At 50.0% G+C, this 27,966-nt stretch overlaps 1 protein-coding gene and 1 long non-coding RNA gene across 2 annotated transcripts in view; one reads left to right on the top strand and one right to left on the bottom strand.

The window, feature by feature from the left end:
• LRFN2 (leucine rich repeat and fibronectin type III domain containing 2) overlaps nt 1-27,966 on the bottom strand; it is a 196,957-nt gene that overhangs the window by 75,633 nt on the left and 93,358 nt on the right. The window lies entirely within an intron of this gene.
• On the top strand, nt 18,508-25,967 carry LOC129059926 (uncharacterized). Its single transcript, XR_008526154.2, has 4 exons — nt 18,508-18,806; nt 21,173-21,357; nt 25,032-25,227; nt 25,689-25,967. It is a non-coding gene; the product is annotated as an uncharacterized LOC129059926 (long non-coding RNA).

Below are 27,966 nucleotides of genomic sequence, written 5' to 3' on the forward strand. Positions count from 1 at the left end.
CTTAATCATCAATGCAACAATGTTGAGAGTTGGGACCTTTAAGGTGATTAGGTTATGATGAATTAATGCTGTTATGGTGGGAGTAGGTTCCTGATAAAATAATGAGTTTGTCCACTCCCCTCCCCACTTCAGCCATGGGATGATGCAGCAAGAAGGCCCTTGTCAGATGCAAGCCCCTTGACCTTGGGCTTCTCAGCCTCCAGAACTGTAAGAGATAAATCTCTGTTCCTTATAAATTATCCACTCTCAGGTATTCTGTGATGGCAGCATAAATGGACTAAGACAAGCAGACCCTGTTGGGTGTCTCACCCACACCCCTCAATGCCCACCATTCCCATGCATTCTGAGGGCTTCCTGCCCCAAGCACATGTGACTCTGCCTTCTGTGGCCACAAGAGTCAGCGGGCTATGGAAGACAGGTCAGAAATGCAGAAGAGTTACTCAACCCCTACTCCAAACCAATCTCGGATGGGAGCTGGTGAATAAGTACCCCAGCCTTCTTACCCTTTGGGTAGGATGACTCTCAGGTGTAATCTACACAATCTCTGGTGGTAGGCAGAATAATGGCCCTTTATAGACGTCCACATCTTCATCCCTAGAGCCTATGAATATGTGAGGTTACATGACAATGAGGAATTAAGGTTGCAGATATAATTAAAGTTGCTAATCAGCAGACTGTAAAGTAAATATTATGCTGCATTATCCTGGGAGCATCCAGTATAATCAATAGGGTCCTTAAATATGAAAGAGGGAAGGAGGTGAGAAGGTCAGAGTGATGCAATGTGAGAAGAACTGCAAAGCCACTGTTTCTGGCTTTGAGGGACGGGGCCATAAGCTAAGGAGTGTGGGCAGCCTCTAGAAGCTGGAAAGAGCAAGGAAACAGATTCTACCCTAGAGCCCCCTGAAAGGAATGTAGCTCTGCCAGTACCTTGATTTTAGTTTAATGAGACCCATTTTGAACTTCTGAACTACAGAACTGTAGGATCATATATTTGTTATTTTAAGCTATCAATTTTGTGATAACTTGTTACAGAAGCAACAGGAAACTAATGTACTCCTGGAAGTCTCCAGGAAACCTGAGTTTCAGGTGTTCAAATCAGTGACTTGCTTATGAGCAGCCCCATATTGGCTTCTTGCCCTTCCTGCTCTCACTTCCCTACTTCTCTGTCAATGCCTCTTGAAGTCACCCCCAGATAAACTACTTACTCTCAGATCCTGACTTGGTTTACTTCTGGGAAAATCCAACATAAGATATTAATTAATTGGAGAAACCAGGGAGATATTTGACCACAAAAACCTGGGCTCTCCTGACCCATGTAGGATTTGACTCAGATCTGACACCTGACAGCTTCAGGATCCTTGAACAACATAGGATGTTCCCAAGAGGATCAAATTTCTGGGAATTTGGGGACTGGAGAGATGCCCCACAATACCAGGAGTGAGGAGGGCGGGATGGGATGGAACAGAGGTTGAGCAGCAGTGGGCTTACACTGTCCACACAGAGAAGAACAGCAGTGACCTCTAACTTGCCCCTGCTGCCCTCAGGTAAGTTCCTGGAGGGGAAGGGAGGCTTTAACCTGGAAAAGAAAAGGTTGTCGGGGTGGAGACGGTAACTGGTAGAACAAGGCAGTAGTGGTGACAGAAGGCAATCCTCTTAAGGCCCTACAGTCTACCAGGGGCTTACTTAGAATATGGCAAGAAAGAGAAAGTGGTACAGCAAGGGAAGACTTGAGGCTGTCAGCTACTGACTGTCTCTTTCATTAGCCACCGAGCACTTCTTTGGGGTCTGAGATCATGGGATAATTATCCGCAAGAGAATCCAGGAGATGTAATAATAGGATGACCTTTGCAGGTCCATTCCCACCTGACATTTGGATACTTTATGACCTTAAGGCAAGACGACCAGATCACCCCAAGGAGCAGGCAGCAAAGATAAAGGGAGGGAAAAGCAGGAGAACCTATAAATGTGTTAAGCAAAAGTCGCCCAGATGTTGCCAGGCCATCTTTCTGCAATTTTAGGGGAGGTTCCAGATGGGGAAATGAAGCTTGGTGCCAGGGAGCCCTTCATTGGAGGGAAGAGTCTCAGTCCCATTTTTAAAGATCCCCTGATGTTATAGGTAGAGCAAGGACACCCACCTGAAAGACAGCCATTAGCATCCAATAATGCCTAGTATAAGCAGGGGTTTCCATCATGAGATGATACAGGCAGAAAGGAGAGGCCCCCACTCAAGAGTCTACCAGGATTGTTCCTGCCAGAGGACAAAGATACAGGGTCCTGGGCTGGACCTATGAGATTTAGAGGTAGATGGTGCTCTAATCCACTTCCACTTCTTCATCCCTATGCAAGTCACCCTGGGCAAGCCACTTCTGTCCCTGCCTTAATTTTTTAGCCGTAAAATGAGGACAACGTGTGCTTTACTTATTGTTATAGGATGAATATGGCCAAAATTCACAAGTATGTTGAAATCCTAAGCCCAAGTGCCTGAGAAATATAACTGTATTTGGAGGTAGGATTCTTAAAGAAATAATTAAGGTAAAATGAAGTAAGGTAAAATGGAGGTAATATGGGGCCCTAATCCAATGTGCCTGGTATTCTTATAAGAAGTAAAAGTATGGACACGGACACACACAGAGGAAAGGTCATGGGAAGACAGAGAGAGAAGACGGCCACCTATAAGTCAAGTAGAGAGGCCTTAAAAGAAGCCAACCCTGCCGACCCGTTGATCAGGGCTCGTAACCTCTAGAATGGCGAGAAAATAAATTTGTATTGTTTAAACCACCTGTTTTTGTTCTGGTAGACCTAGCAAAGTAATACACTTATCTCAGTATTTGGAAAGTTGAATGAGATGATGATGATGATGATGATGATGATGATGATAATGATGATGATGTGTGTGTTTCAAAAATGAGGCCCTTTCCACCTCCCATTAGTCCTCCTTCCTAGGTCCCTACTGTTCTTTCTATCACTTGGTGAACTGAGGGGAGAGCTTTCTCCAGATCCTGTCTGGGACAGGCCCAGCTGCCTGTGTCCTTGGAGGCTGGACTCAGCCTACAGATACTGCAGCAGGCTCTGAGCTAGAGCCAAGACCTAAATCAGAGGAGGTGACATCCCCTCCTCCAATTGCGCTCCCTCCGCAGCTCAGCCATGCTCACATCTCAGCGGCACAGACATGGAGACAGTGTCTGAGGGACACAATTAGTGACTCTTGGCAAAGTCCAGAGTGGCAATACAACAGGGCTTTACAGGTGAGCTATCTGCAAGCTGAATGGTAAGAAGAAAAAACAAGGAAGTTCCAGAGAGGCTGGGCATTGATCAAGGACATCTCCATGGCAGGAGACAGGGAACCAGCTCTTCTCTCTTTGACAGAGACCTAGCCTTGGCCATGGGAGGTTCTGAGTCTGGCCTCATTATTTCCCAATCTGATGGAGGAGATATAGCCTGTCTTCAGGGGACTCTTACTCAACAGAGAGAAACAGCCTCTAATTTCAGAAAGACCTATTAGATGAAAGAAATCTGAGCCTTAGGGTGCTCCAATCAGACAGAGGAGCCAAATCTGATTTCTTGTGTCTCCTAGTATGATGGAAAAGACCTAATCCCTGTCATAGGCAGTCTCCAGTCTAATGAGGGTAGACAGCCTCTGCTTCAGGAATTTCCATATCTGACAGGACATACTCATCCAACTCCAGTCCCTGCTCATGACCTTCCTAAGTGGACTAACAGGCCCTGTTCACCCAGGACAGGAGGTTCCCAAAACTCTTCTGTCATTAATTCCATACTTGGTTATTGGGCACCTGCTCTGGGGTAGGCCATGGGGACTCAGAGGTGAACCTTTCTGAACCTGGGCTCTGCACTCCAGGAATTCCCAGGCTAGTGTCAGAAGCAATCGGTGAACAAGTCCTTGGCCCTCACTGCCTTCTTCCCCACCCACAAGCACTGGGAGGTCCTGGTAATGCTCTTGCTAGATGATCCAGGCCTCATTAGTTGTCAGAACTTGCCTTGACCATCTCTGCGATCTGTGTCCAGCATGGGGTGAGGCCCCAGTAAAAACAAGATGAGAAAGGGATGTATTAAAACCACACAGAATGGAAAGCAAAAGAATCAGCGAATGCGATCATTCCTTTGGGGCAGAAGGGGTGTTTGAATGGGTGGGACTGGGCTCAGCTGTAGGTCACAGCCAAGCTTTTGTTTTGGATGGTGGGTTTGTGTGCACTTATTCCATTACTAAGGAAAACTGTAATAAAAGTGGGTTATGTAAAGCGCAAAGAGTAGTGAGATTCAACCAGATCTGGGGGCCTGAAGTACAAAGAGGAAAAAGAGTACCCAGTGAAAACAATATGAATGGGCAGTTACAGAGGTGCTGAAGGAGCATGGGGGTTTATCCGTGCCTGTGAGGTGGTGGGAGGATGTGGCAGGAGAATGACAGTTCCACCTCTGCCCCTTACCCCATCTCCTCATGCACGTCTCTTCTCCTTTCTGACTTCATTTGTAAAATGGGAATCATGTCAGCCCTATGTATCCTCCTGGTCAATTTTGAAGTGCAATGAGGTGGCATACAGGGGACATGAGGAGGGACAGGAGCTCATCTGTGATACCATTGTAGTGGGCTGAACGGAGGCTCCCCAAGAGGTATATCCACATCCTAATCCCTGAACCTGTGAATGTGTCCTTACCTAAAAAAAGGGTCTTTCCGGATGTAATTTAGTTAAGGTGATGTGATTGTCCTGGATTACCCGGTGGGTCCTAAATCCCATGACAAATGCCCTTATAAGAGGCACAGGAGGGGAAGACACACAAACAGAGGAAAAGGCCATGTGATGACAGAGGCAGGGGTTGGAGTGAGGCAGCCACAAGCCAAAGAACACCTGGAGCCATCAGAAACTAGAAGATGCAAGAAAGGATTCTATCCTACAGCCTTCAGAGGCAGTGTGACTCCAACACCTTGGTTTCAGACTTTGGGCCCTCAGGACTATAAGAGGACACATTTCTGTTGCCTTAAGCCATCCAGCCATCCGGTTTGTGGTCATTTGTTGCAGCCATCCCAGAAAGCTGATCCAACCATCATCTTTGGACAGGAAACCTCCTATCCTGGGCTAGTAGGGCCTGTTAGTCCACAGAGGAAGGCCATGAGCAGGGCTCAGGTTTAGGTGGGTGGGACGGTATGCGAGGCAGCCTCCACCCCGTGTCTGATTCTGGAGAGTCATCCCATAATGAGCCTCGTATATCCAACCATCATCTCCATTGCATTTCTCAGGCTCCCCTTCCCTCTGGTTCTTGGGTTTGGTCACTGGAAGGCACCCATAGGAGATTGGAGGATGGACAGAGAACCAGGTCAGGGCATATCTGCTGCCATCCCACAAACCCACCTGCTTCATAGAGGCCCTGGCAGGGAACTTTTGGGGTTCCAGTTCTCATTGACTGGCCTCTCTCATGCGCCACAGCTCTGTGTCCCTCCCTCCCTTACCCTGATAGCCTTAAAAATGGTGCTGCTCCTGCCTTGTCCCACCCAAGAGCTGCACCAGGACATCCCTCCACCCTGCACACACCCTGTAAACTATCACTTTACTCATCTCTGTAGTAATGCTGGGAGTTAGTCATCTACCCACAGCTGGGTCCTCACCAGCCACAGTGTCCACTTAGGAGCAGAGGGACAGACTTGTAACCTGGAGCCAGTTCCTTCCTTTTGAATTCCCACTGGTGGATTTGTCTTTCTAGAGCATCACATTGGGTGATCATGGGCCCCTTGGCACCTAAAGCACAGGTCTGGGTCTGTTTTCCACCTGCCACACATCTCCCGATCCTGCCTGCAGAGCCCCACCCCACCTGCCAAGTCAACATGGCTCCCCAAGGCATGTGGGCTGGGGAAACAGGCAGTCATAGGCTGGGTGCATCTGAGAAAACACAAGGCCCCCTCCTTCCACACCTGCTTAGGTAATAGAAACCACAGAGAAATGGAGCCAAGTGTTTTCCATTTAATTAACAATTTAAGCGGCTGTGTGGCCAGGTGCAGTGGCTCACGCCTGTAATTCCAGCACTGTGGGAGGCCAAAGCGGGTAGATCACAAGGTCAGGTGATCAAGACCATCCTGGCCAACATGGTGAAACCCCTTCTCAACTAAAAATACAAAAATCAGCTGGTCATGGTGGCACGCACCTGTAGTCCCAGCTACTCAGGAGGCTGAGGCAGGAGAATCGCTTGAACCCAGGAGGTGGAGGTTGCAGTGAGCCAAGATTGTGCCACTGCACTCCAGCCTGGCGATAGGGCAAGACTCCGTCTCAAAAAAAAAAAAAAAAAAGAGGCTGTGTTCTGCTTGCTCTCAGAGGAATTCCCTGATGGAAAGAGATGAGCCGGGAAGGCAGAGCAGCCAGTGGTGAGCCCTTCTCACCCCAGGCCCCAGGTTCAGCACACCTGGCTTCCCCTCGCCTCAGCCCCTGCATTACCTGCTGCTGTCCTCACTATTCACCTCCAACACAGGCAACTGCTGGGCCTGGACCCACCTCCAGGGGAACACCAGGGGTGGGGATGGAGCATAAGAGACAGGGTCAGGACAAGGGATGGGTGGCTGCACCACAGATGCCTGGAATGTCAGAGCCCCCTGAGTTAATCCCTCGTCCTACAGAGGGCTGCAAGGACCAGGAGTGGCAGGGTCACACCTGGAATGCCCATCCAACCCTGGGGACAGCAGGCTGAGAAGGATGTTGGTACATCAGGGTGTGTCCAGCTGGTCTGGGCCTGATAGGTGAGGGGCATGGGGGACAGTGGCTGAGAAAGAAAAAGGGCTGAGGGGGCCAGGGGCCCACAAGCTTGTTCAATCCAAGGCTGCAGGCAGGGGTACAGATGAGGCTGAAGTGCAGATATCCGAGAGTGTCTGGGAAAGGGGATGGGGCTCTTCTCACCAGCTCCAGAACTGAAGCCAGGGTAGAAGGTACAGGAAGGCAACTTTGGGGCTCAACTTCCAAATGACTTTTCCCAAAATCCAAACCATGGGAAGATGGATGGCTCTGGTCTCCTGGCAAAGTAATGAGTAGGCTATCACTGCATGTATTCAAGCAAAGGCTAGGCTGCCACAGTTCAGGGATGCTGTCATATTGTCATGCTATGGGGAGTTCTGCAAAGTGTCACACCGACTGCTGAAATCTCTCCCCAGTACACACCGAGCTGCCCTGGGAGAGGTGGTGTGGCATGCTGTTGAGCATTCAGCCCTAGAGCCAGCTGGCCCGGTTCAAATCCCTGCTCTGCTTTTGAGGAGCGGAGCTACCTGGGGTGGCTCAGTGCAGCCACCCCCAACTCCAATACTGTATTAGAAGGATGACAATGGCAGTGCCGCCTTCAAAGTGTTGCAGTGAGGATGGAATGAGTTAATACTGCAAGCACATGCTCATTCTGGTTGCACAACCAAAAAGGCCACTCAGACCAGTATCCATCCTCCAGACCAGCCAGGAAGGATTTCAGTTTGTATTACACTAAGAGAGGTGCCTTCTCTGGGATGACTTGCCACACACCCACAGCCAGACATATAGTTCCCTGAAGGAAGAGGGTAAGCAGGGGACCCCAACACTGCAAAGCAAGCCCCTTGAGAGGGTGCCTGAGTGCCCAGAAGCAGCGAGGGCCTATTTATTCACAATTATTTAGTGAACCTCATGCCCCAGGTATCCCAAATGCTGGAGGGCCCAGTCACAGGGACCCAGTGACTTGCATTACCCAGTAACAAATAGATGCCCCAACCCCACTTGCAGGGACCTAAACATAAGCTCCCCGTTGTGTGTGCGCACATGCACGGAAATAAAGACAATCAGGCTGTACTTATAGAAAACTTGAATTCTTCCCCCGTCGACCCCTGCCCTGTCCCCTCCCTCTGTCTCTCCTCCTCATCTTCCCTCCACCTTCCCTCCAGCCCCTTCAGTTTCTCTTGTTTGGCTTCCTTGCCAGAGCTGGATAGGTGTTTCCAGGTCAAGACAATTGGTCGATTCCATCAAAACCCACAGCAGTTGGGGCTTTGAAAAAACCAGGAGTCTGCAGATTTATTCTCGCGACACTTTTCACTGCTTGCCTGAACTTCTCACTTTTCTGCAGGCTGAGTTGGCATCTGAAGACCCTCTGCTCTTGGCCACAGCAGCAACTCAGGAGAAGTGGGAGGATTTAGGAGTGCAGAGAGCAGACAAGCTGCTTTGGGCATTTTCAGCCTAATAAGCCTTCCCGGGCGTCCTGCCAAATGACCTTGGGAGCAGCCTGTGGGGTACCCCTCGCCACCCGCAAGCATTCAGATTCACCGCGTGTAAGCCGAGCTGTGTTTGTGCATTTCCCTCCTGCTGATGCTGGTGTGGCTCAAGCCACTTCAGAAGCTGCATCCTATGCTTTCAGGGAGATCCTACGGGAGCCCTGGATGTGACCTGACTCTGAGCAGCATTTGACATGCTGATATCCTTTCTCCCCAGGCCTCTCTCCTGCCTGCACCTGCTGCCTCCCCTTTCAGGCACCTTGGCAGGCTGACAGGTAGGCACCATGTCATTCCCTAAACTGCATTTTATTGGCTCTGCACTTTCAGGGAGTGTGTTTCTCCTTGGCTTGGAACCTCCCATCTCTGTCTCTCCCACCCTGGTGTTCACACCCTTCATTCACTCAGGGCTGCATCCGTCAGGAGCTCCTGAACCACCTGTTTCTCTGGCTGTTTCGGAAATGGGTCTCATTGGGCGAGATGCTGGAACAGGGGACACAAAACACACACCTGCCTCATCCCTGCCTCTCGGGATCCAGCTCACATCTCTTCTCCCACGCCTCCAGATCCCTCCTCTTACCTTCTTGCTCCCAAAGATAGGTGATCTTCTGGGTCCCAGCCAAACTCCAGGGCCCCAATCTCTACTGGATGGCAGCCAGGAGGGGTGGTTATAAACTGACAAGCAGCTCCCAGCTGCCACGCCTCGGCCAGACTGCCTGTGAAGCGTCTCAGGTAGCATCCTGCCTCCTCCCAGCTTAAATGTCATGTCTCCAGGAAGCTCCCGAAAAGGAGACAGCGTGTGTCAGACTAGAAAGTGCCTCTGCTTCAAAGTCGAGAAAACCTAGGTTTAAACTCCAGCCCAGCCATCTAGCCATGTTGGGGACGTGACATAGCCCCCCAGGCCTCCGTTTCCACCCCCAGTCATTGGGGGAAATGGTCATGGCCAACACTTCCAGAGGACAAGGCACGGTTCCCAGGGTGCTATAGATACTAATTCATTAATCCCTCACAACACCCCAGAAGGTGGGCATTACTATTATCATCCCTATTTTGTTTTTTATTTAAGTTCTGGGATACATGTGCAGAACGTGCAGGTTTGTTACATAGGTATACGTGTGCCATAGTGGTTTGCTGCATCTATCAACCCATCATCTAGAATTTAAGCCCACATGCATTAGGTATTTGTCGTAATGCTCTCCCTCCCCTTGCCCCACAACCCCCGACAGGCCTCAGTGTATGATGTTCCTGTCCCTGTATCCATGTGTTCTCATTGTTCAACTCCCACTTATGAGTGAGAACATATCATCCCTATTTTACCAGTGAGGAAACTGAGGCAGAGTAGTTACATCACCTGCCCAGGGATGCATAACTAAAAACTGGCCGTCTGGACCCACCATGCCCTTAACCACTATTGCACACTGCCTCACACACGTGCCTCCTCACTCACCAGGATGCAAACACCCAGGTGTTCCTGGCACACGGCAGGAACACAGTCATGCAAAATGGTCTTAGGGTCATTGTATTTTTTTAGATGTGGGACTTTCAGGCAGGCCCACAGAGTCTAATAGGTATAGTGGGGGAAACCTGGGCACCTTCTCAGGTAAGTCGAGAGCCTTGTGTATTTGTTTCCTGGTGCTTCCATAACAAATAGCCACACACTGAGTGGATTCAAACAACAGAGATTTACCCTCTCAGAGTCTGGAGGTCAGAATTCTGAAATGAAGGTGTCAGCAGGGCCATGTTCTTTCAGGAGGCTCTAGAGAAGATTGCTTCCTTGCCTCTTCCAGCTTCTAGTGGCTCCTTTAAATCCTAGGTGCTCCTTGGCTGTAGCTGGATCACTTCAGTCTCTGCCTCTGTCTTTACATGGCTGTCTTTTCTGTGCCTGCCTCTTCTCCTTTTTTGTCTGTTATAAGGACACTAGCATTGGATTTAGGGCCCACTTTAATCCATTTTTTTTTTTTTTTTTAGACACAGTTGCACTCTGTCACCCAGGTTGGAGTGCAGTGGCGCGATCTCAGCTCACTGCAACCTCTGCCTCCTGGGTTCAAGCAATTCTTCTACCTCAGCCTCCCAAGTAGCTGGGATTACAGGGGTGTGCCATCACACCTGGCTAATTTTTGTATTTATAGTATAGACAGGATTTCACCATGTTGGCCAGGCTGGTCTTGAACTCCTGACCCCAAGTGATCCTCCTGCCTTGGCCTCCCAAACCACTGCACCTGGTCCATAATGATTTCATTTTGAGATCCTTATTCCAAATAAGGTAATATTCTAAGGTTCCAAGTGGAATTATCATTTGGAGGTCACTATTCCATCACAAATACTCTTTTGGCAGCTTCTGTTTCTTAAAACAAGAAAATGATGCTAGAAGACCCTGTGCTCTTCTGGGTCTTCAAGGACAAGGACCTCAACCATCCCAAGGCTGGTCCTGAAGAGACAGCCCCAGCCACACTCACTCTCATGGTTGTTGGAGACTGGGGCTTCATGAGTAAACAGCCACAGTGCACCCCATATGTGCAAGAGGAGCCTCCAGGGGTCAGTATGGCCCCAGAGTCTCTGAGATGGGGCAGGGGACCCTTGCTCCATAGCAAGCCAGCTGCAGGTTGGGCACCAGCACTGAGCCTATGTGTTTGACCAACTAAAGTACAACAAAGGACAATCGATGTAGCGTTTCTGCTTGGAGATGGCAGCCAGACCTTGAGAGCATCGCAGGGAAGACAGACAAGGATGTGAGCACAGTAGGGCCCCTGGAGGAAAAATGGAAAAGGAGGGACTTGGGGGATGGCCTGGGAGGGATTCCACTCCGTACTAGAGACAAGCATGGTCTGTATGATGCTAAGCTGTGTGTGTGCAGGTGAGGAAGGTGTGGGGAGGGCAAAACGAGGTCCCAGGCCTCAGGGGCTGGTGGGGTGTCACGAGATGTGTGCTCAAGGGGTGCACAGACAGCTTCTATAGGTTGTGCCATCAGCACTGGAAACTGAGAAGTTGTTTTTGTTTCAGTGGAAAGATACTTTATGATGTACATGGAATGGGGATGATGAGACTGAGGAAGGGAGCCCTCCTCCCTTCCCCTAAAACTAAGCTCTTCTCACAGCTGCTTTTAAAGCAATTTCACATTTCCTACTCTGTCAACTCCTCACTCTTGGCCATTCCACCTTGTTGTACAATTCCAGGGGGCACTATGCTTGATGTAGTCCAGGCCGACAGTGCTCCTGGGATGTGCTGCCTGTGAGATGGGTCTACCCTTCCCAGGTTACAGAAGAGCAAACTGAGCTTCAAAGAGGATGGGTGAATTGGCCAAGGATGCACAGCTAATTAAAGGTAGGACCTGAAAGAGCATCCAGGGATTTAGAATCCCACCCAAGTGTTTTGCCCTAGAGTGGTGGTATGACTTTCCTTTAGTTTCTTTCCTCCGTAAAATATATATTAAAAGCTATATGTTATGGTTGCATTGGTATAAGGATGAATGTAGTCCAGGCTAGATTGTGTCTGATGGGCCCAGCGTGGCCTAGAAAGCCCCTTCCTACCGGGCCCCAGCCTGGCCTGATGCCGTTCAGCCCATGCCACCACCCTGTACCTTAGTCAGACTGGGCCTTCCGTGCCTCACCCACACTTGGGGCCATGCCAGAACCTGGATTATAAAATATGAAGGCCTTTTTCCCCTACCCACATTTACCGAAGTTATCTGGGATGGTGTCTGCCTTCTGTCTGCCTCTACATTTCTCCAGACTTATCTCCTCCAAGAAACCTTCTTTGATAACACAGATGTATTAGGAGCTGCCACTAGAAAATCTCTGTGTATGAAACCATCTTGAATTCCCTTTGAACCTGTGTCTCCCCAGACTCACTGTAAGAAAGGCAGGGCCCACGTTCTCCTATGTGTATGCATCACCACCCATCTATACCTCCAGCAGTGCCTATCGCAGAGCTGGGCACACAGGGAACCCCATAGGTGCTGAGTTAGCAGGGGTAGCCCTAGGTCAAACTTGCTGTTTCCCATTCCCTGCTTTCCACCTGGCAAACTTGTATATACCCTTCAAAGCCTCGGCTCAACACTCCTGGTCTCTAGACGCCCTCCTTTATAACTTTCCAAACAGAGTTCATCTCTCCACTTGCCCGCTCCCCTTAATTCCCAGCATAGGCTCCATGGGAAGAGGATACAATGCCTTCCTCTCATCGTCACTTTACTTGGCTGTTTCGCCACCACACTGGGGCAATCCTGAGAGCAGGCCCGACCCACAGCCCAGAACAGGCCTCGGATGTTGGTGGCCCGATGGACATCTTCTGCCCCAGTCCAGCTCACACTCACTGGCAAGCAGAATCAGGAGTGGCATCCTATCCAGCCTGCCTGGGCTGGACCCCAAGGAATACCTCAGGCCTGCTACAAAGTAGCTTAGGCATATAGTTCCCCAGAGTCTCTTCCTACCTTCTCCTTTAATTAAACTCATCTTCGACTCTTGATGATCAGGAAATGGATTATCTAGGTCAGTAGTCTCCAATCTCAACCACACATTAGACTTACAAGGAGTTTTACAAAATTCAGTGCCTGGCTTCCAGCAGATCAATTACATCGGGATTTCTGGGAATGGGACCCACAGTGAGTGTTTTGGGTATTTTTTAAAAGGCTCTTCAGGTGAGTCTGATGATCAGATGGGTGGAAGTAACTCATGTTGGTGGTGGCTTTCTAATTAGAAGTGTCTGCCTTTTGTTCTCATGATGTCTTAGTTTTGGCTCATCTTCTGAGTCAAGGGCTCTCCTCGAAGGCTGGCTGGGAAGAGGTCATGGCTCCTAGAGCTGATGGGGATCTCAAGGGATGGTGGGACCTGGCTGCCTGCTTTCAACAAGCTTATCTACGTTGTCTGTGGTCCCATGAGAAAACCAAAACCCAGAGAGGTTAGGTGTCTTTCACAAGGTCACACAGCCTGTGAATGGCCACAATGAGTTATAAATCAGGTTCTTTCAATAAAGATTTGGTGGTGGGCCGGGGCAGGGGTCAAATGAGGCTCCAGAATAGCGCTGAGTGCACGTTTTCCCAGCACATCACCTGCCTTCCCAGCAGGCGCTGCAGGAATGGGCGAGAGTTAGCTCCATTTCCCTCAGTAACAATTCCCTGGTGGCCTCAGCTAAGCAGTCAGCTTTGGGCACATCCTGTCCCAGTTGTCTCCTCCTAGGAAAGAGACCCCAGCTGGAGGCGCGCTCTCCCCTCCCTGCTCCTTCCAGAGCGTTTTGCTGAAAGAGCTGCAGGCAAAGCTCTTTAGCGCCATGGTGGTGAGTCATCCGTGCCCCTCTTTAGAGACCCGACGCTCCTCTCCAAGCCCAGGAAGGAGAGATGTTTAATTTATCAGACAATGCCACAAGATGTTGTTTACATGCACACCGGATGTAACACAGACGCAGCAAACCGTGAATATGGTAAACCTGTTTGTGGCTTCTCCTCCGTGTCATAATTAAAGAGACAGTTGATTGGATCACATGTGCAAAGTGGCAGCATCAGGGCGGGAAGCCACAGGGATAAGCCGGCACCAGGGGATGTAATGTCCTGTCCCCTGCTATGCCAGGGCGCACCCCTGCTGCCATCCTCTTCCTCTCAGATGCAGTGGCTGTGTGCCCTGCTGCCCTGTGCATGCTTCCTCTTCCTGTCTCCACCCCTGAGTTGGGGTCTGAGCCCATACTCTGTGCTATCATCTTATTTCGTCCTCAGAATAACCCTAGGAGACCGATGCTATTATTGGCCCATTTTACAAATTACAAATAGACAAAAAGCACTAATAATATGAATTGCCACCATTATCACCACCACCATGGTTAATATTTGTATATGTTTACTCTGTGCCAAGCTCTAAGTCCCTTATACATTCATTTAATCCTTGCAACAGCCCCGTGAGTAAGTACAATTAGTATCCTTATTATACACATGGGGGAAACTGAGGAACAGTGAGGTTGAGCAACTTGCCCACAGTCACACAGCTGGAAAGCAGCAGTGAGGAAATAATCCATTCACTGATGGAGTGAGAGCAACTGGAGATCCAAGGGTGAGTGGTATAGACAGCCCACCCCTCACAGAGCAGGTGAATTAACCTGCTGAGTACCCCAGGGTTGGTCAGTAGCTGAGCCAGGGCTTGAGCTAGGTACTCTGGCATCTTGAATTTGGTTTCCTTCCTGTCTGACCATGCTCTCAGTCCTTTCCAATATGTGCATGTGTGTGTGTATGTGTGCACACACATGTGTAGTGTGTGAGGCCACATTCTGAAATATATTTTCTATTGATACATTTAATTTGGAACCAGGTAGTGGTTTTGGCTATCCAGCTGATCACATGGTAGGTTTCAACAAATAAACTAAAGAAGTTAAACTGAATTGAATCTAGCACCACTCCCTTCTCTGGGCTTCTAGGGACTGGAAGTGTACAAAATTATACTCTGAGGAGTCGGTATAGGCAAATAGTTGAGGCACAGGTTCTGAAATTTTGTCTGGCTTAAAACCAAGTTCCCACACATACCAGATAGAAAGTCTTAGGCATTTGCTTCACTTTCTTGTGCCTCAGTTTTCTCATTGCAAAGGGAGATGATAGTGGTTCCTACCTCAGGAGGTTAAGTGAATATTAAGCTCTTAGAATGTTTGGTACCCAGCACTCAATAAGTTACAGCTATCTTCTTCATCACATCATCTTCATCACAATTAATAGAAGGATGTCTCCCCCAACCTCTTGCCAAAGCACACTTGGGGAGATTCACTATCCTCCAGCCTAGTCATAGCAACCACCACTCAGAAGAGGGCTTCCCACTCCTGAGCTGACAGTGGCTGCAGTGCCATGGGCACTGTCCCTACAAGACAAGGCACAAGGGTTTTAGTGCCAGCTCTGACACTAGACAAGTTGCTTTCTCTCACTGGGGTCTCAGTTTCCTTATCAGTAAAATGGGGAGCTCCTAAGCTACTTCTGCTAAGTTACCACTAAGTAACTTTCTAAGATCCCTTCTGGGTCTCACTTTCTAAAATTTCTAGGAGCCTCCCTCCTGTCTCTTTCCTGCCGTGGTCCCCTTTCCTGGGAGAAGCATAATCCTGAGTGGGTTTTGCTAAAACAACATGAAGGAAGATCCTCAATTTCTAGATAAGCAAGCTGAGACTCAGCAGGAATCCAGCCAAGTTCGTGGCAGGACTGGCTTGGGGTTCAGGGCTGCTGGCTCCCCTGTCATCACCACAGAGCCCACCTACAAGTCATGGGCTCCATTTGGGGGTTTGAAGACCATGCCAGGGTGGAGCCTGGGCCACGTCCTCCTTCTCTCCAGCACACAAGGCCCTGCCAGCCCTAAGAATCTGTGCTGCTGTGAAATAAGTTTGGAAAAAATAATTTTGGCTTAAAGCCTGTTATTTTTTTTCTAAGGCCTACTTCTAGGAAAATGTCAAGGATTCCTGAGAATTGATGTTTGAATGCAGACACGAATCTATTTCCCCTTTCCATGTCTTTATACGAAATCCTCATGGCCTAGTAGAAAGGATAAAAGTAAACACTGATTTAATGCTTGTTGTATACCAGGCTTTCTTCTAAGAACTTTGCATATATTAACTTATTTACTCTTTATACAGCACTGGGTATTATTATCCCTGTTTCTCAGATGAGGAAATGGAGGCCAGATGGCTCCATTTACATGGCTAGATATTGATGAGGCTGGTATTTGGTTCCACTTGTCTGGCCAGGAGTTCAGTTCAGGCTCTTTTTCTTTTTTCTTTCTTTTCTTTTTTGAGATGGGGTTTTGCTCTTTCACCCAGACTGCAGGGCAGTGGCACAATCATGGCTCACTGCAGCCTCAACCTCCCTGGGCTCAGGTGATCCTCCCACCTCAGCCTCTGAAGCAGCTGGGACTAAAAGCATGTGCCACAACACCGGCTATTTTTAAAATTTTTGTAGAGATGGGGGTCTCACTATGTTGCCCAGGCTGGTCACAACCTCCTGGGTTCAATGAGTCCTCCTGCTTCGGCCTCCCAAAGTGCTGGGATTACAGGTATGAGCCACCGCACCCAGCGGAGTTCAGACTCTTAACCACCATGTACATCAGGGATTATGCTTTGGAGCTGGGCAGTCTCAGATTTGAATCCTGACTCCTTGCCCTGCTTGCTGTGTGGCTTTAAATGAGTTTTATTTCTCTGGGCTCCACATGCCTCCCCTGGAAATAAGAATAAATCCCTAGCCTGCAGGGAGGGTTGTGATTAGGACTTATCAATATCACATGTCACCATGTCTCATATGGGGCCAGGTGGAATACAAGCGCTCATTAAATGGTAGCTATAATTTGTGACTTAAAGGAATATCAGACTGCTGACTGGGCACTTAAATGCAAAACCTAATGATTCTGAAATTCATAATAGCTAAGATGGAGCCTAAAATAATGTCACCTATACATCTGGAGGGAAGGCTTAGAAAAATCTGGGCTAAACATCCACAGAGAATCTCTCTAGAATGCTTATATATTAATTGCAAGTGCCATGCTAATTTGAGGGAGTCACCAATTGCTGATGGGCCCCTGACAAGCATCTGGGTCTGTTCTGGAACGTAAATCTTCTGAGGGCTTTAGTTTTGAAGGAAGAAAAGCATTTATTGGGCCCGGTGCAGTGTCTCACGCCCATAATCCCAGCACTTTGGGAGGCGGAGGCGGGAGGATCACCTGAGGTCAGGAATTCGAGAACAGCCTGGCCAACACAGTAATACTTCATCTCTACAAAAAATACAGAATTAGCCAGGCATGGTGGCACATGCCTGTAATCTCAGCTACTCAGGAGGCTGAGGCAGGAGAATCACTTGAACCCAGGAGGCAGAGGTTGCAGTGAGCAGTGAGCTGAGATTGTGCCACTGCACTCCAGCCTGGGCAATAGAAAAAGACTCTGTCTCAAAAACAAAAAAAAAAGAAAGAAAGAAAGAAAAGAAAAAAGAAGAAAACCATTTACTGAAAAAGCAGTTCCTGGTTCAGAATTTCATCAATACAGATAGGTCCTCTCTCGGGGATCAAATTCAGTTTGCTTTGAATTTTCTTATTTTTCTTGCTGGGGATGGAAAGCACCTTTGAGATACTGAGACCCCAGGAGTCTGGTGTACATGTAAGCCCAGGGAATGGTCCACAAAGGCAGACCTAAGGATAGGGTTCGCCTGTCCCTTCCAGTTGCCCAGTGACTGTGCCGAAGGCTCCCTGGGTGAGGTTAGGGTAGCAGAAGGGCAGTGTTCAGATCTGAGAGGTTCCTGTGCCTGGGGGCAGGAGATGAAGGGTGAAGACTCAATCACACAACCCTGTCATCCAAAGCCTCAGTTTCACAGCCCTAAAGTTGAAGATTGCTGAAATTCTATAGCACCAGGCCAGACCATGCAATGATGCTGTTCTAAGTGCTTTACATATGTTCACTCGTCTAATCCTTCCAGCAACGCAGTAAGCTGGATCTAGCCACTGTCCTTATTTCACAAGGGGGCAAGTGAGGCATAGAGCAGTTACCAGTTACCTAGCTTGCCCAAGCAGCTAGAAGGGATGCTGGGTTCTGCAGCCAGGCAATGTGGCATGGGGGCTGGCACTTGTATCCCTTTGCCATTTGTGTTAGTGTCAGTTGCCATGTAGAAAAGGAGCTACTGTCAGGCAGGGGTGGGGAGGATGGGACATGGGAAATCTTGGCTTCTGAAACTCACTCCTCCCGGTGGGCCCAAGTCTAAAGAGGGTTTCTCTGCTGGTCACTTGGCAGGACCTGAATAGAACCAGACCCGGATGACAAGTCCCATAGAGGTCCCAGGTTCTCAAAAGAGGTCCTGGAACACAGATGGATGGACCAGAGTCAGGAGAAGACGCTAAGTTCTGGAGGCCCCTGGGGACCACGTGGAGGAGCCTCCACCATCCTCAAGGGTGAAACCACATCCTCCCCTTGGGGGAATCCTGTCCCCGACACACCCGCACCTGCCTGCCCAGCCATCTCCAGCACTCCCCAAGATCTCTACTTTTCCTTCTGGCAAGGGGTACAAAGACAGCAAATAAAATCGCCAAACTTTTTTTAATTTCTTTTTCTTTTTTCTTTTTCAAAGATGTCCCTAGTCTGTGGTTGCCATGGCAACACCTGCTAGCTCCTCTGAAGTCAGCGCTCAGCTCCCTCCAGCGGCCTCAGCAGCCTCCCCCACTGCGCCCTCCTTCTGCACACCCCTCCGCCCTCGCCCTGCCCATCTCAGCTCCACTCCAGGCCCTGCCTCCCACTCCTGGCCAGGCCTGCTCCCTGGGGATGGCTCAGGCTGGGGTGGAGGAGGACTTCAGAGGAACTCAGAGTACAGGCAGATAAGTGACAGTAATGGGCTCCCGGGTGGTGCAGGCCTGCCAAGGACTCCCGGACATGATTACGGCGCCTCAGGGGCTGTGCCCACGCCACTGCCAGTTCCCTGTCCCTGCTGCAGCCACTGTCCCTCTGTTCCCTTGGCCTCTCCCCATTCTTGGAACTCTCACTTCCTCCGCCAAAGCCCAGAAGGCACCAGGGCAGTTGAGAAGAGACTGTGACAACTCATCAGCCACTTACTCGCTGCCTGACTCTGGCAAGTTATTTCACCTTTCAGACCTCACTTTCCTCATCCACAAAACGGGTGCGTAACACTTACTTTAAGGGTTGTTGTGGGGCATAAAATGGAAAAAGTGTGTCAATACCAGCTACACTGTAGATGTTAGAGTGATGCCATTTCCCATCTCTCTGCTTTTCATTTCCATCCTCCCTTCTACCATCTTCTCTCCCCTTGAACCTGGGTTTCTTTGCCCTCCCTGCTCTGTCTCCTTCCTGGACTTTCCCACTATTGCGCTGGCAGAGTTGGTGGCACCCTAATGGCTTCCACCTTGGGGTTCACCCATGCTTCCTGGGGTCACAGCACTTCTTGGGGAAGGTGAGTGGGAGGTGCTTGATCTGCAGAAGAGACAGCCTTGACCTCTGATGGGAAGCCAATGACGGTACAAGAACAACAATGGCAACAGATCCATTTATTGAGCACTTATTGTGTGCCAGCCTCTATTTGAGGAGTTTTTCACAAATCAGCCCATCTAATTATAACTTCACACCTATGCAGAACTTACTCTTGCTGTCTCCATTTTATCTCTAGGGAAACCAAGGCTCAGAAGTGGCAGGAAATGAGGAGCAGCGATTCCATGATGTGGGCATGAGAAGGGGGAAGGAAGATTACCTGGCAGCTTCCAGACGGAAGCAGGTCTTCCTTCCCTCCCTTTACCCTCAGGTCTCAGTTAGGCTTTGAGACAGGTTCTGACATTATATCCCAAATGCCCCTGAGGAGCATCTGAATCCTTGAAAGCATCCTTGGTTCCAAGTTCAAGGTCACACACAGTCTCCTGCCCACCACATCATCCTCCCTCTTGAGCCTGTCAGCATTCCTGGCTCAGAGAGAATAGCCGCCTCTGTCCCCTCTCCCTGCCAGGAGTGCAGGCTGTCTTAGCATGCACAGTAGGCAGAATTTTCTGTCTCCTTTGGCAAAACCTTTACCAAGGGTATCTTGAGGGGCTTTCTGTGTACCCGTGCCAGCTCCAGAGGGTCGGGAGCTAGCTATGCCCTTCTTGCCACCTCTGCTTAGTAGTGAGACAGTACCAACTGCCTCCTCATCATAAAGGAAATAATTTCATTCCAGGAGGAAGGATTTATGAGAAAACAGACAGCGGGCCCTGACACGGATGGAGTGTTGTGCTGATCCAGGAGACGGGATCAGCTGAGCACTCTCATTTCGGAGGCCTCTGCCAAGCTGTGTGATCGGTGGCTAGTCTCTAATTTTCAGCTGTCTAATGCAGGCCCAAACTAAGGAGCAAGGGCTCCCCAATGGATCCTGCCCCCACCCACTGAGCCCCAAAGCAGTCCTTCCTGGCAGCTTCTTCAGAAGGCTAGGCCGGTGCCTCTCTCACCGTAATGTGCACACAAATCACCCAGGGGACCCCAGGGGACCCCAGAGAAGAGCAGATCCTGATTCAGGGAGTCTGATGGGTCCTAGATACTGCACTTCTGTGCTCCCTGGACTCTGATCCCACTAACAGCATACTTGGAGGGGCAAGGGTCTTGGATCTCTGGAGCCACACATGCTCCTCCACTCCCACCCCTGGGATCTATTCCTCAGGAACTAGATATCAGACCATTGTTCTCAGCTGCTGCCCACCCATCATCCAGGCCTGTATGGGAGCATGTCCGAGCTAAGTCCATGAGCTCAGAGCCACGAGATGCAATATTTGATCCTTCTCTCAGAGGAATGCAGTCCTTGTAGGCCCCTCTAGCCCTCATACATTGAAGAGTATGTCCAGGTGAGAGTTGCCCAAGTGGGCTCTGTCATCCATACTTGCTCCTCAGCCTGATCAGACAGAGGCTGATGGAGTTCAAGAGAGATCAGAGAGTTCTGAGAAGATGCAATGAGAGTTCAAATATAGCCTTGACTACTGTAAGAGACCCCAAAAAAGGATTTGAGGCACTCACAGAATTCTGCATTCACGTTTGTCATCACACTCCAACCTTGTGTAGGAAAGAAAGATCATTAACCTACTTCCTCTTTGGTTTACTATTCTAGCTACAAAAGGGATATTTTTCAGGGAGGTCATGTCTATAAAATGTTCAACTATCGGCCAAGTGGGTCTGTGTACACCCAGACATAGAAGGATGGACAAGATGACATCTCAAAGTAGCTCCCAAGTCAGTGTGGAAATCTATGAACTTCCCCCTTCTCCCGGGCATCATGGAGAGAAAAAGCCCCTCCCCTACTGCAGTTTGTGGTTTTGACTTTGATTAAATCTCAAGATTAATTTTTCCCAGTGACAGAGTGGCCAGCCTAGAAGCCAAAATCCCTTCAGTAGTTCAACATCCCTTCAGTAGTTCAACATGTTTATGGGGGTGAGAGGATGCTTAACGTGGCAGTTAAAATGCTAAGCTGAGTAATCAGTTCATTAGAAATTTACTCAATATGTTTGCTGTCTGCAGCTGGGCCCCACTCCCCTGGACAGAGATAAATCAGCAGACAATGCAGCTAGTGACAAGATAAACTCCTCCAACATCGACAGCAAGGCTCTGAAATGCCCTCTCATAGAGGAGAATTCTCTGGCTCAGTGCCCCCGAGGTCTTGGACAAGGCCAGGCTGCTCCTTAGAGCTGGAGAGAACTATTAAGGTAGAGTACACCCAACGTCTGGACTTTAAGCCCTGGAAGAACTCAGGGCAAATAAGGAAAGCTGTAGCTCAAGGTCACTTGGTTATCATGGGCTGACCAGCCAAGGGTCTTGGTTTAAGTGCCCCCAGAAGGAGATCCTGAGAGAAAGATTCAAGGGCACACAGTTTATTTGGGAGGTGGACTTTGAAAACCTGGGAGGGGAGTAGGGGAAGTGAATAGGGAAAAAGAACTCAGCTAATAAATGTGTTATCAAGCTAGTTACAACAGGGGCAGCTGGAGCTCAGCCTCCTGGGGAACTCAGCCCTACTGGGGAACTCAGAGGTGGCAGAGACATTTACATCAGTGCTACCCCTCCCTCCTGCGGGGCGAGGGTGCAGAAAGGCGAGTGCCCATCAGTCATTGTTTGAGGGCTGCTCCAGGGGCATACATTTCTTGGCCCTTCTGGCCTATGTACTTTCCTTTGCAGAATGTGTAAGTCTAGAAGGCCCTCAAGTCAAAGATGCAGGTGTGGGCAGTGGGCAGTGGGAGTGGGGCTGGTATGAACTGAAATTGTGAGGTCTGAGGGGAGATAGTGTGCTGTCCACAGAGGATGAGCAGAATCAAGTGGGAATGCAACACACCCACCCAATAAGTAATCTTAGAAGGAACTCAACACCCCTGGGCTAATGAGTTTCAATTCCTGACTGTGCAATAAGAGCTGGATGCATCTGTAATAAAGGCCGGGACCCCTGAGCCCTGGAGTACAGAGATTCCTTGGGGAATTCGGCAGGTAGTGAGGCTTTGTGGCAGATTCCTTCAGGGTTATGATGGGCTTGGGGGGATGTCAGGAGGGCGTCTCAGCGGACCTGTGCCTGGGTAAGGAATGGGTAGAGGGTTGGAGAACTTGCTGGGCACTTCTCTGGGTGGAGAATGAGCAGCAGAAGTGTCCCATGGTTAGGATGAGGCCGCCTCATTTGAAATGTTAATAAATCATCTGGAAAAGGGAGTTACGCAGTGAAAGCTGGGGATGTGCAAATGGCACTAAGTTTTTTGAGGGAATGAAATGTCAAGCCAATGGGGATACGCTACAGAATCCCACAAGGGTGTGTACGAGTGGGCAGAAAAGTGACAGATGAGATTTGGTGTGGGCAAGTGTAAGATAATGTATTTAAAGACATATCTCAAGTGCTGTATGACTTCCTTCTGAGATGATGCATGCCACGGTGGTTTTATTTTAGGAAGAGTAGGGAGGGAAGGGGAACTGACATTTATGGTGTGGCTACTAGGTGTTTGCAGGTTTTATCTTCTGGATGCAGAGTAAGGAAATGTGGTTCAGAGGGGCAGAGTAAATTGCCCAGTGTCACATACCTGGGAGGGGATGGCATTGGGATCCTGATTCAATCTGTGTTCTTTCTGGTCTGTTCCCTGAGGACATGAACCAATGTGTAAAGTGGTCTGAAGACCACCAGGGGCCAGCCATGCCAGGGATTAATTCTGGGTCCCCTTCCTCTCAGGCCTGTCTGACTCAGTCTCTTTTGCTGGTCTTTCAGCAAAAGTTGAATTGCTTCTGGCCCTTCTTGGCCTTCTCTATTCTCTTTCCCTTGGGTAGGTCATCCAGTTCCATAGTGTCATCTTATGCCAATGAGCCCCAAGTTCATGCCCTCAGCCCTGGCTTCACCTGAGCTCCAGACTCACCATTTGATTCTCACTGACATCACCACTGGGGTGCCTAACAGGTGCTCCAGACCTGGCAGAGCGTCAATGAGTCCTTGCTTCTCCCCTTACACCTGATCCTCCTGCAGCCTTCCTCATCTCACTAAATGGCAACTCCATGGAGCCTATCCTTCCATCTCTGCAAAATGCACACATCCCAAAAAAGTCAGCAGATGGGAAAGGGAGGTAGGCAGATAGCTGTGAAAGGTGCATGGCCTCTGACTTTCGGAAAGATGACCAGAAGGGATGGCTGGAAGCCCAAAGAACTGGAAATTGATGGGGAAAAGTCAATGGGTTTCATCAGTGAATCCAAGGATGGGATGGCTAGGATTTGGAAGTGTAAAAAGATACATGTCAGGATAAAACCAAAGGAAGCTACCAGGCCCACTGTGTATTGCCACATGGAGTGCCACTGCCCACCCTTCCCAGCTGTCTGCTGGAGGTATCCTGTGCCTTTCATCCAAATCCTACTTTTTCTCTGCACCCCTGAGCAGTCAGAATCACCCAACCCTCCTAACCCCTTTTCCCCAATCTCAGCCTTGAGCCTGGTGTGGGGTGGAAGCCCCAGATTCCTCTGGCTGGTGGGCAGGGTAAGGGCTCAGCATAGCAGTCCCCAGGCTCCCCAGTCACAGCAGCAGCCCCCAGTTCTTCCGTAGCCACGGGTCGAAAAGGAGAGGGAATGTTTTCTCTTGTTGGGAAGACGAAAGCCAACCAAAAAAAGCCATAAAGTCAGTGGATTGGAAAATGAGAAAGTAGAATAAATAGGCTCTTGGGAGGGAAATAGGTCTTCCCCGCTCTGTGAACAGAAATAAACAAGGAGAGCACTTGTCAGGAGGAATTTACACCAGGGAATGGGTGGCTTGGCCGTGCCCAGAATCTGCAAGGAAGGGGTTCCAAGGAGCCCTGAATCTTCCTTCCAGACCAGACCTTTCTTCTCCCACTCTGCTGGCCACCTGCCTGGCCCTCCAACCCCCAACCCCATCCCCACTGTCTTCCATTCCCTCTGCCTTGCTGCTTCCTGACACCAGCACCCCCATGAGAAGTGATCCTGTCCTCTGCTGAAACAACCCACCTATCCTCCAAGCCTCCCTCCTGTAGGAAGCCTTCCTGGACCTCTTGCTTCTGAGAAACTGAGTCCCAAGTATACAACACACCAACTTTCCACCTGTCCCCACCACACCCTAGGCAGCTGCCTGCCATTCTGTCCCTTGACCAAGCCATTTATCAAGACTTCTGTGGCCCACAGAGTGTAATTATTCCCATCTTTCAAGGCTCAGCTTCAACATCTCCTCCAGGAAGCCCTCCATGATCCCTATAACCTTTAGGAGGACTTAAGGCTTCCTCCCTATACCCACTGTGTTTTAGGGGTAGTTCCAGACCTCAGGTCTGGTATGAAGGAATTTCTACCTCTTCTGCCTCCTTGAGGGCAGGTGCATTTCCCTTTCCCTCAGGGTTTCAGGGCAATAGGGTTAGAGGATTGTTAGAATTAGGGAACATTCTAGGAAGTGTAAAAAGTTAGGAGCAAACCAAAGGAAGGGAACTGACTCAGTAAAAAAAAAAAAAGTACTTGTTGGTGGAGAGTTGAACTGATAATGTTGAATTTTATTTTGCTTTCAAGGTGTTGGTGTAAAGATTTCACATAGCACTAAGCACATAGCCTGCTGTGAAGTCCATTCCTTCTACAGATATTTACCAAGCACCTCTCTCACACCTGTCTATACCATAGGCACACACACACCTCACAGCACACCAGGAACAAGCAGGCACGCCCCACCCTGCCTGCCTCCATCTCACTGCCTTCTCTGCATCCCTGCTGTCACTTTAGTGTATTTGAAAACAATAAAGACCTCCCACCAGAAAACAAAAACACGAAAGACAGAACAACAGAGCACCCCGTTCTTCTAAGCACCAATTCAGCAATCATCACACTTCAGAGCTGGAAGGGACTTGGAATAAGCTCATTGGACCTCTTCACTCCACAGATGGCGAAACTGAGGACCCAAGTGGGGCAGTGCCCATCTTAGGTGTGCAGTTAAGAAGAGGCAGAGGCAGAGACACCTGCAGACCTCCTAACACTCAGTTTCCAGGCTCTCCTCAACCCACCTCAGCTTGGCCCGGTGAAGGGAGATTGTGCCTGGACGAGGTGGCAGCGTCTGGGACACACAGGGGAGAAGATGGGTAAGAAGGAGGAAAAGTGGGGGAGGAGGGCAGCAGCCCAGCCTGGGAAGGGGTTGAGGGATGAGGCAGGGCTGCCTGGGTGATGACGAAGAGGTCTGGGAGGAGGGCAGAAGGACACACTTAGAACTCCAAGCGAACTGTCCTTACCCACCCTTCTCGCCTTCCCTCAGGGTCTGTCTTCTCCTGCTTACTTAGGGAAAAATAATGACAGAAAGGTGGAGAGTAGAGACAAAAGAGAGGGCTGACCCACCTGTCCTCCCTCCCGTCTCTGTCCATCTGTCTCCATCTACTCACTCCCCACCTGTGACTTACCCACTGCTGCACTCCGTAGGCATGCCCGGGTGCCCCCAGCTCATCTCCCCACTTGCACCACCTCAGCCCCAGCTGCTGCTCCCCAAGTCCACTTCCCCATGACCTCTCTGGCTTTTCTGCTCCTTCCCTTTATGCCTCTCTGCCTGCAGCAGAGGGAGGGCCACCGCTTGCCTGGAGCTTGGAGCCCAGCACCTGGAGGTCAGTCAGCTCCAGGGGGAAGAAGGGCCCAGCACCTACGGCTTTGCAGCAAGCCCAGGAGAGAAGTCAGACCCAGTGGAAGCATATCTTGTCAGGGTTCCGTGGAGGCCGGGGAGGAAATGGGCCCAATTAATCCATATTTGCCTCTCCAGATTGAAGTACAAGTGGGGAAATGGAAGAATTAACCTTTTCAAAAATGTAATTTCATAAAATCATCTTGCTTGGAACAGACTCTCTGGTTATTACTATTATTTATGGCCGTGTCCATGCCTCAGGCCACCACCAGTGTGGAGAGATGGAGGAGGAGCAGCGAGGCTGCAGCTGCCTGATGGAGAGAAGAAGGGCTGCCAGTCTGAAACTCAGGCTCAGGGCTCACCATGCAGCCACCCTCAGAGCCCTGTGGGAGCTCACCTGTGGCTCTCCTGCCGAAGGACCCCCATGGGAACAGATTTTCAAGTCACTCTCAAGACTCTCACATGAAAATTCATTCCGCTTTGCCCCTCTTCAGCCCTGCCAACACTCTCGGAGCTGCTGATTCCCTGCTCTCCCTCTAGAGCTCACCATGGCTGACACAGGCCACAGCATATGGCCCACTCTCAGCAGCTGCCCCTCACAGCCAGGCCTGGGTTTGCTCATACCACCCATTAGCCCTGTCAGGACTGGAACATCAGAGAACCCTGCCACCAGAGACTTGCTCCTGGGCTCAGAGAATGGGCATTAAGCTCCCGCTACTGCCAACCTGCCTGGGGCAGGGGAGACTCCTTGACTTTCTGGCCCTCTGTTCCCTCCCTGACTTCCCGGCTTCCCTGGCTTCGATCTGGCTGCCTTCTCTTCAAGCTTTGAGTGATGCCTCACATCCTTGTCTCATCCGGATATATGGGCCTCACCTGTAAGGTGAGGGGTATGTGCATGGTGTGCAGGAGGGACAGCCAGGAGGCCACTGTGGCCATAGGGGGGTGAGGGGGAAGAGGAAGACAAAGAGGATAGGGAAGCCATGGCGTGGAGATGGCAGTCACGTAGGGCCTTGCAGGTCATTAAGAGAGCTTTGGCTTTTACTCTGAGTGAACCTGGGAGCCACTGCAGGATCTACAGCAGAAGAGGGTGTGACATACCATCACCACTGATGCTCACCTGTTCTCTGGGGCCTGGTCTGCTCAAGCTGCTTCATTCTCCCCACCTCAATATCTCTCCTCTTTCCCTGGGATCCCAAGAATTTAACAATATTCCCTAAGTGCCCATCTTAGAGTGTATCTGGTGGGCAAGGAAAGAGATAGGTGTGGCTCCTGCCCTTGTCAAGACCATCATCTTGTGGAAGACACAAGATTTCCTCCCTAGAAGTGCCAAAGAAAGAGTAGCCAGAGGGCCCCTAGCATCCTGGCTCTGGCTCCACTCTATTTTGCTGTGTGACTTTGGGTAGGCAGCTTACCCTCTCTGAGTGTCTGTTTCCTTCTCTGGAAAATCAAGGAAAGGGACCCTGTGGTCTAAGGTACCTTTGAGCCAAGACACCAATCCCCTGGAATTGGGAGGAAGGGGGAGGATGATTTAGGGTGATGGGACTAGTTGGGCAGGATTTCCTACATAAAAGAACCCTCCCCTTAGTCCCAAGGGTGAGTGAAGCAGGAAGGGCGGGAAGGTTCAGTCCCTTCCTCTTGCCTGTCCTGGAACCTGTTCTCCTTCCTGCTCGGCTGTCTCCACCCCACAGCTCCCCCTGCTCCCCTCTCCTGGCCCAGCTCCTCTCTCAGTCCCCTCTCTGGCACTGAGCTGGAAGCACATCGAACCTGCCAGGTTAAATCAGATCCACATGTGCAACAATTTAACAAGAGATGGATCTGCCGTATGTGTGCGGTTTTTAAATAGAGGTTCCTTGGAGCCGGTTGTTTCACTCAGAATGAAAACAATTGATTATCTTTACAGCCACTTACTGAGGCTTATCAGCCTTGATACAACCAGCCTGGGGTTTCCAGGACCCAGCACTACTCACCTGCCCTCAGGCCTGCAACAGCCCTATTCTCAGGAGGAGGTGGGCATCACTGCATGGCAGCCAGGGGCACCTCCTCTGCTGGGGGCCAGGGCAGAGGCAACAAGACCCCAAGGAGGGCACTGGAGGCCGGCCTCTCTATCATAACCAGAACCAGTTCCCAAGCCCAGAAGCATTTAGAGGAGGAGAGGAGGGTCACAGGAACACCCCTCCCAACTCACTGCCCAGCAGAAGGGAAAAGAAATTCCCTA

This window comes from Pongo abelii, chromosome 5 (genome assembly GCF_028885655.2).
Source record: "Pongo abelii isolate AG06213 chromosome 5, NHGRI_mPonAbe1-v2.0_pri, whole genome shotgun sequence".
Taxonomy (NCBI): domain Eukaryota; kingdom Metazoa; phylum Chordata; class Mammalia; order Primates; family Hominidae; genus Pongo; species Pongo abelii.